Source organism: Pelodiscus sinensis, chromosome 7 (genome assembly GCF_052426305.1).
Source record: "Pelodiscus sinensis isolate ZL-2025 chromosome 7, ASM5242630v1, whole genome shotgun sequence".
Taxonomy (NCBI): domain Eukaryota; kingdom Metazoa; phylum Chordata; order Testudines; family Trionychidae; genus Pelodiscus; species Pelodiscus sinensis.
Window position 1 is genome coordinate 44,370,258 of NC_143058.1, and position 17,732 is coordinate 44,387,989.

Here is a 17,732-nt window from a genome sequence, read left to right on the forward strand (position 1 = left end):
CGATCGGGGCTTTTTTCCGGAAAAGACTACTGGGCTGTCTACACTGGCCCTTTTCCGGAACAGTGTTCCGGAATAAGGACTTATGCCCGAGCGGGAGCAGAATAGTTTTTCCGGAATAGCGGCTGATTTTGTACAGTATAGCATTGTTGCTTTTCTGGAAATTCAAGGGCCAGTGTAGACAGCTCACAGCTTATTCTGGAAAAGCGGCTGATTTTCCGGAATAAGCGGCCCAGTGTAGACACAGCCACTGAGTGTCGTCTTTGTCGATCCCCTAGGTTTTTCTTCCTTCCCTGCTTTTTTCTACTGTTTCCTCTTTCCCCTCTCAGCACTTCTTTGCCATGGTGACCCTCTGGAAGAGAAGAGAAAGGTGCATATTGTGGGATAATTCAGTACTGTTGGCCAAAGAGATCACCAACAAGAATTGCAATCTCTTCTTAACCTTCTGCTGTATGATTAAGGGCACAGCCTTCATCCTGCACCCTCTATGGTGTATTTCTTCATAGTGAGCCCTCCCCAACTCTTAGTTGGTTATTTGACTCCCCTCATGTCTGCACACTACAACCTCATCCAGGTGAAGTGGTACTTTCAACTCAGGTTATGCTGAGCTAGCTGGGGATGCAAGTTAGAGACTAGGTTACACTTTCAGTCTCAACTTCACAGACACCCTGGCTACGTCTAGACTACATCCCTTTTTTGTAAAAGGGATGTAAATTAGACATATCGCAATTGCTAATGAAGCAGGGATTTAAATCTCCCCCGCTTCATTAACATACAAATGGCTGCCGCTTTTTTTCCGTACGGAGCTTTGTCGCAAAAAATCCCTTATTTCATAGAGGGATAAGGGATCTTTCGGAAAAGGCTTTATTTTCCACAAGATCAGCGTCTAGACTGGCGCTTTTTTCCGACAAAGCTCCGTGCGGGAAAAAAAGCGGCAGCCATATTTATGCTAATGAAGCGGGGGAGATTTAAATCCCCGCTTCATTAGCAATTGCGATACGTCTAATTTACATCCCTTTTACGAAAAAGGGATGTAGTCTAGACGTAGCCCCTTAATATAACTAAGCAGGTTACTAAGAAGATGGCCCTTTCCCCCTTGTACAAAAGATTCTTAGAAGTTTTAGGAGAAGAAACATTCTATAAAAAGTCTTATTTGCAGATACTAGATGGAAGGAAAAACAGTTCCTGTAATGAGCTGATTAAACAATATTAATATCATATTTCATCACATATACCTCCCAGAAGGAAGATCCAGTCAAGGCTGGCACCAAGTGTCTTTAATATATATAAACTACAAGCAAAAGAACACCTCTATTTTTAGTCCTGTCTGCCTCATGAAAGTCATTTGCAATTCCTACTCTTGTGTCCCAGGACTTGTCTCCCTTACTGCGTGGATTGACGCCGCGGTGATCAATCCATAAGGGTCATTTTAGCAGATCTAGTGAAGACCTTTGGATATCAACTCCAGCATTTCACCAGAATGAGAGAAGTAAGGGGATTCAATGGGAGAGTTTTACCTATCGACCCAGCATGGTGTGGACCCTGCAGTAAGTAAATCTAAGTTATGTCAACTTGAGTTATGCTACTAATGTAACTCAAATTGAATAGCTTAGAGCAGGGGTTGGCTACCTTTTTCAAAACAAACAGCCAACCTACCGCAAAATTAAGAAGAAGTGGTCAACAAAGAGCCATGTGAGAATGCCCATTTGCGTGACTGAAAATATACAACTTAATAATATTTGTTATTGATAATTGGTTAATAATAGCATTGATAAATGGTTAATAATAGCATAAATGAAACATTGTACTCATGGACTTTATGTAATGGTACTTCTGCTGTTGCATATTTTCACACATTTCTTTGAAGTTTACATCATAACTGGTCAAATCCAGCTTAATGCATGTATTCAGGCTGTCTTCTATCAATCTTATGGCTGGTGACATGGGGGTGCAGGAGTCTGGGTTGGGATGTATGAGGGGCTCAGGGTATAGGGTTAAAGTGTGTGAGAGTTTTAGGGCAGGGGGGCTGGGGATAGGAGTGGCTCAGGGCAGGAGGTTCATGTATATGATGGACTCAGGGCACAGGGTTGCGGTATGGAGGGTTCAGGAGTGTTATGGCAGGGGTCTGGCAATGTGGGGGTGCAGGAGTCTGGGTTGGAGTGTATGAGGAGCTCAGGACATTGGGTTCATATCTATGATGGGATCAGGGCACAGGGTTGTGGTGTGGGGGGTGAAGTAGTGTTATGGCAGGGGATTGTGGGAGGTGCAGGAGATAGGGCAGGGCACTGAGGGTGGGATAAGGGGGCCCTGGTGCTGGATTACCTTACCTGGCTGGGGCTGGGCTGCTGCACCTAGCAGTGGCTGGATGAAGGGTCGGGTCAGGATTGCTGCAGCCGAATTATGGCCTCCCCTACTATCCATGCCACAGCAGGGGGGATAAGGGGTTGCCAGCCCTTCCTGCAGCCAGATAGGGGCCGGATTGGGGCTGAGGAAACGACACTGCCCGATTGTGGGCTTGTTGGCTCCAGATCCAGCACATGGAGCCTGCTCTGGGAGCACTCATGCGACCACCACCAGCTTCCCCAGGGCTAGGGCTGGCAGAGTGGGACAGACAGCTTGCTCTGCCTGAAGAAGTGAGTTGTGCCATGAAAGCTCATGATATTCTCTGTATCTTTGGATAGTCTCTATGATGCTATAGGACCACTCCTTTTTAAAGATTCTTTTGCATTGAGAGTAACCAGATTTCAAAGACAACAGCATCAGATCTAGTGAAAACATGTTTTTATACTTGATGCTCAACAAAACTAAAACACATTATCCAGGCATGACTGACAGAATAAAACACAGAGAATTATTTACACTCTCAAAATTAACATTTTTGATTCACAGGTAGTAAGACTGGCGAATCACTAGGTCTCCAGAAATATTTTTCAGTAATAGTTTGGTTTAATTTTCTTTCCTTTTAGTTGCAATTGCAAGTATTTACCATCAGAATTTATACTGTAACTTGTACAGTACCATTAACTTTGATTATGGATGCTACAATAATTGTATTTTCTTAATGCTGGCGTGCTGCATAAAACTGAATGATCCTTTGTGGGTATTAGTATTTTTGTTATAAAAAACAATGTTAATATAGGCTTGAAACCAAGTAAACAAATTAAACATACTGCTATTGTCCATCAATCGTGTAAGGATATTTTGCAAGGTTTCAGAGAACTGTTAAAGAACAGTGATGTTAAAAATAAATCAAAGCATTTTTCAGGCAAAATTCACCAAGAAAATCTGAATAATGTATCAGTAGTTAAATCTAAAGCTAGTTAAACCTTTCTAACTTGCAGAGGCTCTCTACTTGCTGTTTTACTGGTTGGCAAAAACAGAATTTCACATTATTTCCCCCCAACATTAACAGTTATATCTGTAATCATCACAGTCTGCTAAAAAGATATTTATGGACATGAACTGCATCTCAGCAACTTTAAAATATAAAAACATATTTCTGATTACATGCATAGTTTCTGAGAACAGTTACTCAAAACCCCCACAGTCTCAATAAGCTGCGATGAATAATGACTGAACTGCACAGTTCATAGAATCATAGAATAATAGGACTGGAAGGGACCTCAAGAGGTCATCGAGTCCAGCCCCCCGCCCTCAAGGCAGGACCAAGCTCTGTCTACACCATCCCTGACAGATGTCTATCTAACCTGTTCTTAAATATCTCCAGAGAGGGAGATTCCACCACCTCCCTTGGCAATTTATTCCAATATTTGACCACCCTGACAGTTAGGAATTTTTTCCTAATGTCCAATCTAAACCTCCCCTGCTGCACTTTAAGCCCATTACTCCTTGTCCTGTCCTCAGTAACCAAGAGGAACAAATTTTCTCCTTCCTCCTTGTGACACCCTTTTAGATATTTGAAAACCGCTATCATGTCCCCCCTTAATCTTCTTTTTTCCAAACTAAACAAGCCCAGTTCATGAAGCCTGGCTTCATAGGTCATGTTCTCTAGACCTTTAATCATTCTTGTCGCTCTTCTCTGTACCCTTTCCAATTTCTCCACATCTTTCTTGACATGTGGCGCCCAGAACTGGACACAGTACTCCAGCTGAGGCCTAACTAGTGCAGAGTAGAGCGGCAGAATGATTTCATGAGTTTTGCTTACAACACACCTGTTGATACAACCTAGAATCATATTTGCTTTTTTTGCAACAGCATCACACTGTTGACTCATATTCAACTTGTGGTCCCTTTCCGCCATGCTCCTTCCTAGACAGTCGCTTCCCATCTTGTATGTATGGAACTGATTGTTCCTTCCTAAGTGGAGCACTTTGCATTTCTCTTTATTAAACCTCATCCTGTTTACCTCTGACCATTTCTCTAACTTGCTAAGGTTATTTTGAATTATGTCCCTATCCTCCAAAGAAGTTGCAACCCCACCCAGTTTGGTATCATCTGCAAACTTAATAAGCGTACTCTCTATCCCAATATCTACATCATTGATGAAGATATTGAACAGTACGGGTCCCAAAACAGACCCTTGAGGAACTCCACTTGTTATCCCTTTCCAGCAGGATTTAGCACCGTTAACAACAACTCTCTGACTACGGTTATCCAGCCAATTATGCACCCACCTTATCGTGGCCCTAGCTAAGTTATATTTGCCTAGTTTATCAATAAGAATATCATGCGAGACCGTATCAAATGCCTTACTAAAGTCTAGCTATATGACATCCACCGCTTCTCCCTTATCCACAAGGCTTGTTATCCTATCAAAGAAAGCTATCAGATTAGTTTGGCATGACTTGTTCTTCACAAACCCATGCTGGCTATTCCCTATCACTTTATTACCTTCCAAGTGTTTGAATATGATTTCCTTAATTACCTGCTCCATTATCTTCCCTGGGACAGACGTTAAACTGACCGGTCTGTAGTTTCCTGGGTTGTTCTTATTCCCCTTTTTATAGATGGGCACAATATTTGCCCTTTTCCAGTCTTCTGGAATCTCCTCTGTCTGCCATGATTTTTCAAAAATCATAGCTAAAGGCTCAGATACCTCCTCTATCAGCTCCTTGAGTATCCTGGGATGCATTTCATCAGGACCTGGTGACTTGCTGACATCTAAGTGATTTTTAACTTGTTCTTTGTGTATCCTATCTTCTAAACTTACCCTCTCTCTGCTTGTATTCACTATGTTAGGCACACCTCCAGACTTCTCGGTGAAGACCGAAACAAAGAAGTCATTGAGCATCTCTGCCTACAACACAAGGGGGATTTTGGTTAGCAGATGCTGCTCCATAAAAATTTAAGAGGAACTGTCTAAAAAAAATTGAAATTGAACATTTCTATTAGGTGGAAATGTGTGCTGGTTATTGAATTAGGGATGATTTGAGAATTAGCGGCATTTGCAGAATTAGTCCTTTTGGGCCCAAAGCAACTCTGATTGACTTGAATTGAAGTCAGATCAGGGTCCAGATGTTAATTCATTTTGACCATCATAAAAACAGTAGGCATTCAACAGAGAGACTAGCAACATTCCTACAGTATAGGAAAGAATTCTATTTTTCCTTCTCACATTTTAAACATCATACTACTCATCTGAATCATTAAATACTAGTTTATGAAAAATAACTTGTAGAACAGATCCCTATTTATAACCAACCATTCTCCAGTATTTTGGATTGAATAGTAAAGCTGCAATTTGATTTGGTTTCTGCTGTTATTTTATATCATTTGAGATGCAGCCATTCTGGTTACATAATCAACCAAAATCTTGCACTGAGTTTTAGCTCTGACAGTCAAATCAAGGCTTGGTAAAATATTTCTTTTTTTAAATATACCTATTATCCGTGCTCATTCACATACAAACACACACACTCTTAGATACAGTCACATTTTATTGCCTTTCTGTATGAAGTTGGTGTCTTACAGAGCTCTTCCCATTTCTCACAATTATTTTATGATGTTTTATAATAAAACTCTGTGAGCAAATATTGAACAATGCTTATTAGTATGTTTATAGGCTTCTTTGAATACATGTTTGATTAGGCGATTTAGGTTCATATTTGGATAGGCATTATCTTAAGATATGTATTAGAACTTATCCCACTTGACTAAGACAAAGACAATACTACTCTTTTTAAAATTTTTAATCAAGAAAGCCAGATACAGAAACTGTAACTTTTCTATATGGCTTATTTGGTTTATGTTTTGTTCTTTTTAAACTCAAAATAACTTGAGAGAAAGCACCCCAGCTCTTTGGTTCTGGCTTCAGCCACGGAAATCACAGCTAGCATTGACAAATCATTTATGAGCAAACTGCCCCCAACTGTTTTTACTGTTTTTCTTTTTTTTCTTTAATCAATTGTTATAGGTCATGGGCAGCAGTTAATAGAAACTAAAGAGAATCAATCATGAAGTTTAAAAGGAGATTAACCTTTTCCAAAGATATCATAAGCAGAAATAATTAGTTTTTTGGTAAAACACAAACTATTCAGACATCAACTAAACAAATAAATAGGTACAGTTATGTCAAGTGGCTGCTTAAGGGAATCATTACAGCTTCCAGTCATAATTCTGGATAAACTGAAAAACATATTAAAAGAATTTTAACAGTCACAGAGTTTGTCTACACAGGGAACTCAGAAAAGTTAACTGAAAGTGTGAATTTAAAGTGGATTTGATTAAACTGGTTTTGAAAACTTAGGTGGGTGCTCTTCTTCCGACTCCACTTTGGTAATGAATTAAACTGAACTAACTTAAGGCCACTTTAAGTCTGACCAAGAAACTCCCTTAACCCAAGTGGACATTAACAAATTCACTTGAAAATCACACCTTTAGTTAATTCTGATTATTTTTTTTCTGAATATTTGTGTAGGTAAACCCTATGGCTTATATAATTTTGTTTGACACCCTGTGTATCACAGTGTTCCCTCTAAGATGTGCAGCAGCACAGTGACACAGGTGATTAATCAGCCCTGCCCAATCAGTCAGCTCCTTGCAAGAAGCCCTGAGACTGGGAGGGGCTGATTAATCACGTGTGAAGCTGTGCTGCTGCTTAGCTTAGGGGAAGTACTGATCACAGGCTATTACATTTCAATCCATTACTCCTGTAGGGGGCCCAATAATTTCTGTTTGGCTAAAGTACATCTGCCAGAAAGGCATCCTGTCTTGATATGAAGACATCAAAGGCAGGAGAATCTGCAACTTCCCTTGCACTTTGTGCCAGGGGTCCAACCACACTCACTGTTAAAAATATGTCTTATCTCCAGTTTGAATATGTCTGGCTTCAACTTACTGCCATTGATTTGTGTTGTGCTTTTCTCCAGTAGATTAAAGAGTCTTTAGTAGATGGTATTTTCTCCCTGTGAAGGGGCTTATAAGCTGTAATCAAGTCACCTCTCAATTTTCTTTTTGATAAGCTAAACAGATGAGTTGTTAACATCTCTTGAGGTAAGGCATTTTCTCCAGCCCTTGAAGCATTTTTGTAGTTCTTTTTAAAATCTGAACACCATAATTGAATGCAATATCCAGTATCAGTCTCATCAACATCACATACAGGCTACTTCCTTATTCATACATACAAGGATTGCATTTGTTCCTTTCCCCACAGCATCACACTGACAACTCATGTTGAGTTGTTTGTCCACTGTGACCCCCAAATACTTCTCAGAAACACTGCTTTCCAGGATACATGATCCCAATCTGTAGCTATAGCCAGCATTCCTTGTTGATAGATGTATAACATTTGACTGCAATACCGCATATTTTGTTTGAATAGCTTCATCACTCTGTACGACTTTTCTGTCATTTTCAACACTCCACCAGTCTTTGTCATTTGCAAATGTTATCAGCAATGCTTTTGTATTTCCTTCTAGATCAGTGATGGAAAAATGTTGAAGGCTTAGTACCAACACCTGTAGAACCCATTAGAAACACTCACATACCATAATGATCATCTATCATTCTTCTGAGCTCTAAAAGTTAGCCAGATCTTAATCCATTTAATTGGTCTGCTTCTCTGATATTGTATAGTGCTAATTTTTTTAAATCAGAAAAGCCTCAGAAAAGATTATTTCATCTATGTAGCTATATTTATCAACCAAATATGCAATATCATCAAAGAATGAAATCAGGCTTTTTTGACAAGACATATTTTTCATATTTTTCATAGGTATTAATTAAGTTCCCATGCTTTATTAAGTTAATCCCACCATGGCTTTTTTATTCTTTTACCCGGTATTGAAGTCAGGCTAACCAGCAAGTAGTTGCCAATGTCAACAATTGCTTTAAATAGTTTGTTTCAAATAGTTAGCAAATTATAATACAGTTTATGTTTGTAGAATGACACCTGCCTGTAATCTGTAGTCTTTTGTTCCAGCTCAGCCACTGACCAGTGGCATGTGTTGGGCAGGGAGCTCTGGCTATTCCACTGTCCACTTCAGACTTTCTAAAAGGAATAGTTGTGGCCAGGGAGAGATTTCTAGTATGAATGTTTGGACGGGCCTGAGCTAAAATTGCTCCTCTTTTATGGAGGGCTTAAATCCCATAAGGATTTGTTTGTTTCTGTGTGTCATTTTCCCTGGGGACTGTAGACAGAAGATAGTCTTAGACGATGAATTGAGCAGAAATGCTACTTAAGTCTTAAGAGCTATTGTGGTGACAACCAAGGTGATGCCAAAACAATATCAATATCTTGCAGAGACACTGTTGACAGAGATGGTGTGGCCAGCTCAGAACAGGCTGAGTGCTTGAAAAAATAGGTTTTCTTTATTTAATTGTTTATGTTTAGATTTTTTTTAACTGTGCCACCTCCCCAAATTGTCATGAATATGTAACACAGTCCATGCACAAATCTAATTGCCTGCATTTTTATTACATGACTCGTCTGTTTATAACTATATATATTGAGTCATTTCTAAAGTAAAATCCATGAAGAGTGTATAGTAACATCATGCCTCTTAGCTGAGGTATCTCTAATGCATGTATTTGGTTATACACAAAGCTCCATAGCCCATGTGGCACAGGAACCTAAATCTAAATTAGACAGCAGGAGCCTTAGATTTGTATGTGGCCTGAATATCCTCTCCTTTCCCTATCCTCCCACTGCCCACAATGTCCAGTACAAGCAATATGATATTCTGTTTATCCTTTATTTTGAAAATAAATATAATATACTAGCAGGTGAGGCCTGTTGTTGACCAGGCAAAGTAACTTTGCATAGAGTACACTTATAGGAAAGTCCAAGAAATTAAATATGTGTAATAGAATTTTTTATTAATGTGCTTGCAAAAGGGAAGTAAAAGAACAGTTATAAATTTGTAAGTTTTCAACTTCAAACATTCTTCATTTTATTGAATAATTACTATACATAATGAATTTGAATCAGAAACTCGTAAAACTTCCATTACTCTTTCCTTAACTAATTTGAATTATTTTGTGATTTATAACAGTAAACATTTTCTTTGCACTAAAATGACAGTTGAATAGACAACTTTATTTTAATTTTGCTAGAAAATATTTTTATGAACGCTAATCATAATAGTCATGACTTTTTTTTGATTAAAACCAAAAATAATTATTTAAATATTTCACCCAGTATATTCTGGTGTAAAAAGGAGTGCATTCAGATAATTTAAGTGGTGAGATTGTTTATGCAAAATTTGGTATCTATAGGTAATTGTAAAGTATGACTTTATTTTGCACAAACAAATCCACAAACAAACAAACTCTTCAAAATACATAATAGATATTCAGCCTCAATTTTAATTTTCGGTATGTAGCAATTTTTTTTGTTGATAGTGAATGAAATACACAAAAGGTGATAGGAAGCTTAAGGGATTGACAACAAGCTGGAAGACAATTGGGAAATGTTCCCTTCAATTTTTTCCATTCTTGTGCAGAAAAAAAATTGTTATGTATGTGCACCAAGGCATTTCCAGATATGCTCTGCTAATCATCTGGGCGGTATTTGAATGTCTTCTAGGCAGCTGCACAAGTGCTCATCTTACAGGGAACACTGCAACTGGGGCTTTTGGAGAGGTGGGTTTGGTCTTTGGTGTCATGAAGGCTGTGGAAGCTTTTGGCATAAGCACAAGCATACATCTCTCTTTTCCTAATCCTTTTATGCAGGTGCAGAGGTTATTTTAAATATGGCGGGAAATAGGGCTGTTCATGGTTAACTGATTACATGGTTAACTGGTGGTCTGGCTGGGCTGCAGCAGCTCGCCATGGATGTGAGTTGCTCCTGGCAGGCTGGAACAGCCTTCACCCATGGCAGACTCTTAGCCTGGCTGGAGCAGCCTACCATGCTGCAGGTGGGGGTCGCTCCAGCCTGGCCAGAGCAGTCTCCTACCCACAGCGGGAGCACTTCACCATTTGTTTTATGACAACATAGAGTAGCACAAACGGCCCTTCTTATGGAAAGGCATTTATTTATTTTTTTCTTGTTGAAGAAATACTGTATGAAACGAAGTATGAATGGAAAATAACGTATCATGGCGTATGGAGAAACTGAATGGTCCATTTCCCTCTCTCTTTAGGATACTAGACATGGGAGCATGGATAAGAAATCAGCTTTTCCTTCCAGCAGGTGGTCTGAGTCTCTATTCAATAGGATCCTTAACATGGGGCTGTGGGCAAAACATATTAACAGTTTAACTAAAACTCTGCTAGTCTCAGAGGCTCCAACTTTCTAAGTTGCTGGAGGTGTTTGACCCTCATTCCACCCTAGTCTTGCCCCACACTCAAAATATAGTATTCTGTTTTTTAAAAACTGGGGTTCCTGGTGGCAGTGGTGAAAACAAAAGCTATGAGTACAGGTGAAACCTCTCTGGTTTGGTGTGATTTTAGTTAGCCAGATGTCCGCTTATCATGGGTGTGGCCAAATTTCCTGTGGTCTCATAAAATTTGTTTATAGCCACCAGTCCTGACTCTCAGTGTTCTCTGTTGTTACTTAGCTGTAATTTATCCCTCTGTGTCTTCTAAGAGCCCAGTAAGCCATGGAAGTATTGGTCATGCTACTAGACAATACTGACTCCCGTGCTCTGGTTTGGCATTGGTCAGGTCCCGAGGGTGCTGGACTAGAGAGGTTCAATCTGTAGTAGCAGCAACAGAGGACATAAATCTATTTGCTGACTTAAGAAAAGGGCTCTTAATTGATTTGCATTCACTTAACATTTGGAAAGTTAACTTTGCAAGCATGCATGCTTTGAACACACCTTCTTTAAAATGAAATCTTAGATTCTACACAAGTTGTCTCTTGCCCAGTTAAGATTAGGAGTCTCCAGAGTTGAGTGTATTTTCCAAGTCCTGCGTAATACAGATGTTATTGACATGAAAATCAATCATTAAAAATAGTTTTAAGGTTGTGTCAAAGAATACACCTACTAAAATTTTCTTGCCACGCTGAATTTTTTGCAAACACCTTCTGTTCAGATCTTTTTTTTTTTTTTTTTTGTTCTTTCCCTATCACTCTGTCAGAGACACACACAAACAAGAGAAATTAGCTGTAGGCAGGATGGCTGACAGACTTCACCGAGTCCTGGACAGGAAGAAGAGGGGAGCTGGCTCCAGGCTTCTGGAAAGGGAAGGGCCTCAAGCGGAAGGGGTGGGCCTGGGGGCTAACTGCCCAACCCAGCCAGCCCTTCAGTGTCACCCAGCATTGATTTAAAGGACCCACGGATCTGGTGGCAGCTGTTGCTGTTATAGTGATAATGGCCAGGAGCCCTGAGTCCTTTCAAATTGCCAGGCTCCAAGGCAGATGCCCCCTTTTCTCTCTCCCTCCTCCTCCCTCCCCATTGGTGGGCCTGATCTACTTTAAATGTTACTCTGGCTCCAAACCAATTTCAGTAACACTCCTAGTTTTGAGAGTTTAGCTGGTCTTATCCTGGTAGGCTGTGTCTACATTGGCAAGATTTTGTGCAAAAGCAAATGCTTTTGCATAAAATCTTGTCACCTGTCTACACTGGCCGCGAGTATTTGCGCAAGAACACTGACGTTCTAATGTATGAAATCAGTGCGTCTTGCACAAATACTCTGATGCTCCCGCTCAGGGATAAGCCCTCTTGCGCAAGTATTCTTGCGCAAGAGGCCAGTGTAGACAGGCAACGTTAATTTCTTGCGCAAGAAAGCCCAATGGCTAAAATGGCCATCGGAGCTTTCTTGCGCAAGAGAACGTCTACACTGGCAAAGATGCTTTTGCGCAAAAGCACATTCCAGTGTAGATGCTTTCTTGCGCAAATACTTTTAACGGAAAAGTTTTTCCGTTAAAAGTATTTGCGCAAAATCATGCCAGTGTAGACCAAGCCGTACTGTACACTCCAATAAGATGAGCCTGGCTGTAGGGAAACACACTAAATGATTATACCCGAAGTACTGTCTACTTAAAAGGAAAGTAGAGGATATTTTTTCTCTAGTCACTTTCAGTCCTAGTAATCTGAGATATTATTTGAGACAATAGTTATTAAGACTGTACAGAGTAAATAAAATAGATGATTTAAAAAAAATGAAATCAAATTTTTTATTTAAATCTGATTTTTTTTCAAATTAAAAACAGGTTTAATTTATTAAAAATATTTCAAATTAAATTTGAAATTCAAACTATATAAATGCCCAAATGTATAATCTATTATAATCCTTAAAACACCAAACATAATATTAAGCAGGTCATGTTTGCTGCCATATTTTAAAAACAACAGTGAAATCACACTGAACTGCTGAAAGTCACTCACTAAGGACCTGAAACCAGAGTTTGCTGAAGTTATTAACCAGCTTTTGACAACAGAAGCCTCTTTTGCAGGTGCAGAAAGAGTATTTTCTTCATTTCAGTTTATTCAGCTCAGGTCAATAGCTAGTTCATTATAAGTTGAGAAACCCATTGGGAGCTGAAAAAGCAGGAACACTTGTTTTCCTCTTGAAATCGGTGAATGAAAATGTAGATATTGAGCTTATGGGATCTACTTGTTCCAAAATCTTGAACGACATAGTGACCAGAAATAATCAGCTCAATTCACTAATTACAGATATTTCCCTTATTTAATAAATCAATAAGATTTAAATGAAAATCATGGTTTAATAAACTTTTTTGATCATTTTTCTTATTTATCCAACGTATTTAAAGTAGTTATATTTTATGACATACAACAAAAACATTAAAATGTTTTATTCATTTTTAATTTAATTTGCATTTCATTCAAATAGAACTTGACAAAATCACAAGAAAAAAATAATCTGTTAAATAAGAAATGCATCTTCATCATTTTCTAACATAATAAAAATGTAAAAATGAAGTATCTGAATAAATGTAAGTTAAGCTATATAATTGCATAAATAAATGTGTATAGATGTAGTGTGTCTGGTTAGGAAAAAGAAGCACCAAATTTAGCATAAAAGCTATATTTAGTTGCAAATCAACATATTTTATTGGTTATCAACCAATGAGAATCAACGTTTATTGTGAATATAACTAAAAAGTCCAACTGCAAAACATGATTAAAATTGATGTTTTAAATCAATGTTTCCTGCTTGCTGATTTCAATCTTGATTAAAATCGGAGATTTAAATTACTTTGATTTAAATCATCCACACTGACACCGTATCAGACAAAAATGATTTTTCTGTTTGTTGCACACAGACGGTGTCCCTTTTAATAACCTACATGAAGCACAGGGTTATGTATTACATTTATCATCTTTTTTGTAAGGGCATTTGCATAGAAAGGTGACAACAGTGGTATAAATGCTTAGTGACTGATAGGTAAAAATCAAAACCATTCAGTCAGAGGTCTACTCCTGATTTTCACTTCTTTATTGATATAGGTATTTATATCAAAATTATTGCCGCGGTCTTTTCTCCAGAACAGCTAACCCATTCTCTCAGTTTTTCTTGGCTATAACTTGATCTACTTGGACATAGATTATATGCCCTTGATAATATACCTTCCCATTTATAAGGGTCTCAAAACTGCTTTTTCCTAATAGCATATCTAGCATTCTATGGCTTTCACTGACTGGAAAAAATACGATTTAGTCCTATCATGAGTGAATAAGCACTCCCGTCTTATGTTGTTTCAGAGGGGTGTTATGTAATAATTTTCTAAATTGTACAGTGAAATCTTGTGCTTTTGTTTTTGGCTTAGTCTATGGAAATATTATAGAAATAGAGCAGATTCATTGTTTTTTCCCAAGACTTTTCTGAGATGAGTATTCAGTAGTAGCCTTAACTGGTTGCTTGGCTGGAGAAATTATTTTAGAAAAAGGGCATGTCTACACTACAAACTTTAGATTGCCAACTTAATTTGCATTAACAGACACAGAAGTTAGTATTTTGCTCAGGTATGTGTATACTTGGCTGTTTGTGTTGGTGCAGTGCTTGCTTACCACAAGGTCATGTGTAAGTGTAACGTGCAGTGCACCACAGGCAGCTAGCCCAGTGTGAAATTTGCTGCCTTCTGGTGTGATGGCTTTTGGAACATGTTTGTAATGTGTTATGGGATAATAATGACATGCTCAAGGCTCTCTGGCATCAAATTCCAGGCATGAAATTTTCTCCATCCCATAACACCACCCATATCCTGTAATTTTTGTGTCTTTAAAAAAAAATCCCACAATCCTTCATTGCACTTTTTGGTTTCTGCCATTTCTGAAAGAAGCCTGGATATCACAAAGCTCTCCACTATGAACATGATTGTTTTGTATGAGTAGTTGGATGAGCACGAGGAAGAGATCACAGGTAAGTATGGCTCTTTCCTTACAATGGTCAAATTTCAGCACTGCCTGCAGCTCATCCTTGAATGAACAAAACAAAGATAAATTCTCCATTGTTTTGCTCATAGGAAAAATGGCAGCAGTACAACTAACAGAGCCAGAGTTGGCATCTGCTTTTTCATTCCTTTGTTGAGTTACGTGGGGGAGTGATACAAGGGGAGCAATTTCTTTATATGAGTAACGATGTTCTTTATATTCTCCTGAGAGATTTCAATGTAACTTTCATGCTGGCTTTCAGAAGGATTCTAGGGATGGCTGCCTTTATTTCTCCCTCCAATGTAGAACACTTTCTCATGCCACTGTGCAATGAGTTCATCTGGTACCACTGCAGTAAATAGGCTAGCAGCCTACAAGCCCTGTCTTGTTATTTTGGGGATGGACTGTCTCCAAGGTATCCATTCCTACCTAGCCAAGGTATCCATGGTGGTCTGTGGTATTCCCATGGGGCATCTGCCAAGTGTACCATGCAGCTTGTTGTAAAAGCAGCTGGTGTGTGGCTCAACAGCAAATATATTGTTGCGCTATCTGGTCTTTTGGGATGCCTTGGTGAAGCTTCTTCACTTTCAGGAGGCTTTGAAAGTTGCCTGCATCCCTCATGCAATCTCTTTGCAGTTGTCCACATTTCTATGGCTGGTCTGTAGCTTTGCTTGCACAGTATCTTCTCTCCACAGACTCAGGAAAACTGATGCTTTCTGGTATGAGAAAATGCACAATCAGGAAAGGGCATTTCAGAAACAACTGGGGGATTTTAAAGGAATGTCTGGGGGTGGAGTGGGGAGAGGAGTCTTCTGGTCTCTGTGAGCCCTGGGCTGTGGAGTTTAAAATTGTGACCAGAGCCATCACTATTGCAAGGAACCTGGCATTTAATGTGGACCTATCTTTGTAGTTAGGTAAATCAGGTGTAAGTGACATTTGATACTGTGACAGCATTGGTATTGGTTGTTAGCTCCAGGAGCATGTTCTTTTGCGTTCACTGAGTTCACTTTTGGGGAAAGAAAGAGCACATAGACATCTTCAAAGATCAGGGTAGCAGGTTTCTTTTTACCTTTTAAAAAATGTCGACATTTTTCTTTTTTGCTTGGTCAGTGTTTGGAATGATAAAAAGAAGAGACTACCATAGAGACCAGTATCTTGCAGATGTAGCTCCTTATAATTACATATTCCGCCAAAACAGTACAAAGGAAAACTACAATCCTTTTTCTTTATGTACCATATTCTAGTTTTCCTTAAATTGGCATTTTGGACTGTGTTCACTAGAGCCACTGAAAAGCCTTTGCAAAAAGAAGGAAACAGAGGGAGGGTAAGAAAGATAGATTCCTAAATGACAGCCTTTTGAATAGTCCAAGTTCAATCCCTAAAACAAAAACTGGAATCTTTTTTTCTAAATAATGTGCTCTACGGTCTCACGTCTCATCTTGAGAAACATGAAAGAGAAAGTAAAAGAGATGACCCAAATCACAGAGTTCCTTTGATAAAAGAAATTCAGCTGTTTTGAACACTTACAATCAAAGGAAGTGGTTTCCCTAATTACACGAACTATGTGAAAGCTCTCAGAATAGCTTGTCCACCCCAGGATTCCTTGCACTTTAGAAGTTTGCATAAAAGCTCACATGGAGAATCAGATGCAAAGTGTTTGATTCAAATTTTATTAAGCAGAAGTGTGCATACGTTCAGATTGCTAGGTTTGACAGCTGGTTGAGTTTAGCCCACACTCCTGATTTTGATGGGTGCATTTCAGTCCCACCGTTTTAAATCTTTCATTCTTCAGGTTTTGTAGCAAGACACCCTTTTAAGAGAATTGTGGCAATGGAAACATTTAGAAAGGATGGCGGGGGTCTTTTGATTGTGAGCCATCAGGTGAGGATTTTTCACCTTGATTGGACTTTGCAGAGTTTTATAGTTAAAATCCAGCCCTGTCTGAAATAAAAAAGGAAGAATGGTGACATTTATGTTTAAGAACACTGTTTTGTTAAAATGAACATTGCGAAGAATTAGTCTCTGAGCTCTACAACTTCAGTATAATTCTGGCTATGCCATTTCCTACAGACGATCAAAAATCTGAATTCAATAAGATCTTTGAACAAAAAAAAAGATCTTTTCAGATGACTGCTACCAACCTTATATTTTTATTTTTGTACATGTACAGTAATAAAGGTACATTTTTCTTAACTAAAACAATAACTTGTGAGTGGGGGGAGGAGAAGGAGGAGGTTTTTATAATGTTAAGATCTGTGTGCCTCAAAATTACCTGTCAAAAATGATGAATGCAAACTTTTATAACAATTGAGACAAAGCTCTTAATATCACACAGTGGGTCCTGCACTTCTGGGTAGCGGTAGGTTGAGTATTATCTCCCCCCATCTCGGGAAAATGGCAACTCCCAGTCTGATTGCTCACCTCAGTGGCTCACTACAGCTCTCAGTCTAACCTCTTTACTTCAGGGGCAAGCCATAGTCTGATTTAGCCACTCTCATCATTGACATAGCAGCAGGGGAACGGGACAGGAAAAAAAATCTTTGTCTCTAGTGGCTTCTCTGGATGTGGCAACAGACTAGATTTCTTATCTCAGTCTCTACCCCTCTCCCAGGTGTTTACCTCCCTTGAACTTTTGGGGCCCAAAGGAGCTGTTCCTTGGGCAGGGGTCTCCCTGCCCCTCACCTCTGTATCTGCAGGGTTCCCTCCTGGTAGCTGACAACATCTCTACAGTTTCTGCTCTCCTGCAGTATGTCCACCCCCTTCTACTTCTGGTGTGCCACTAAACTGACTAACAGGGAAGCTTTTAACCAGTTCTAGCTAGTCTTTGATTATCTTTGGGTGTCCCAGTCAAAGCTCTCGCAGCTGGTTCTAGCAGATTCTGAATTGCCTCCAGGTGTCTTAATTAACCAGGAATAACTGTCCTTTCGTTGCCATGGCTAAAGTAGGTAATAACTATCATTTTATTTTAGAGGTGCTACTTGGTGCCCTCAGAAC

General features: G+C 39.1%; 1 protein-coding gene across 4 annotated transcripts in view; it reads left to right on the forward strand.

Moving 5' to 3' along the window:
- MAP3K20 (mitogen-activated protein kinase kinase kinase 20) overlaps positions 1 to 17,732 on the forward strand; it is a 143,483-nt gene that overhangs the window by 12,906 nt on the left and 112,845 nt on the right. The window lies entirely within an intron of this gene.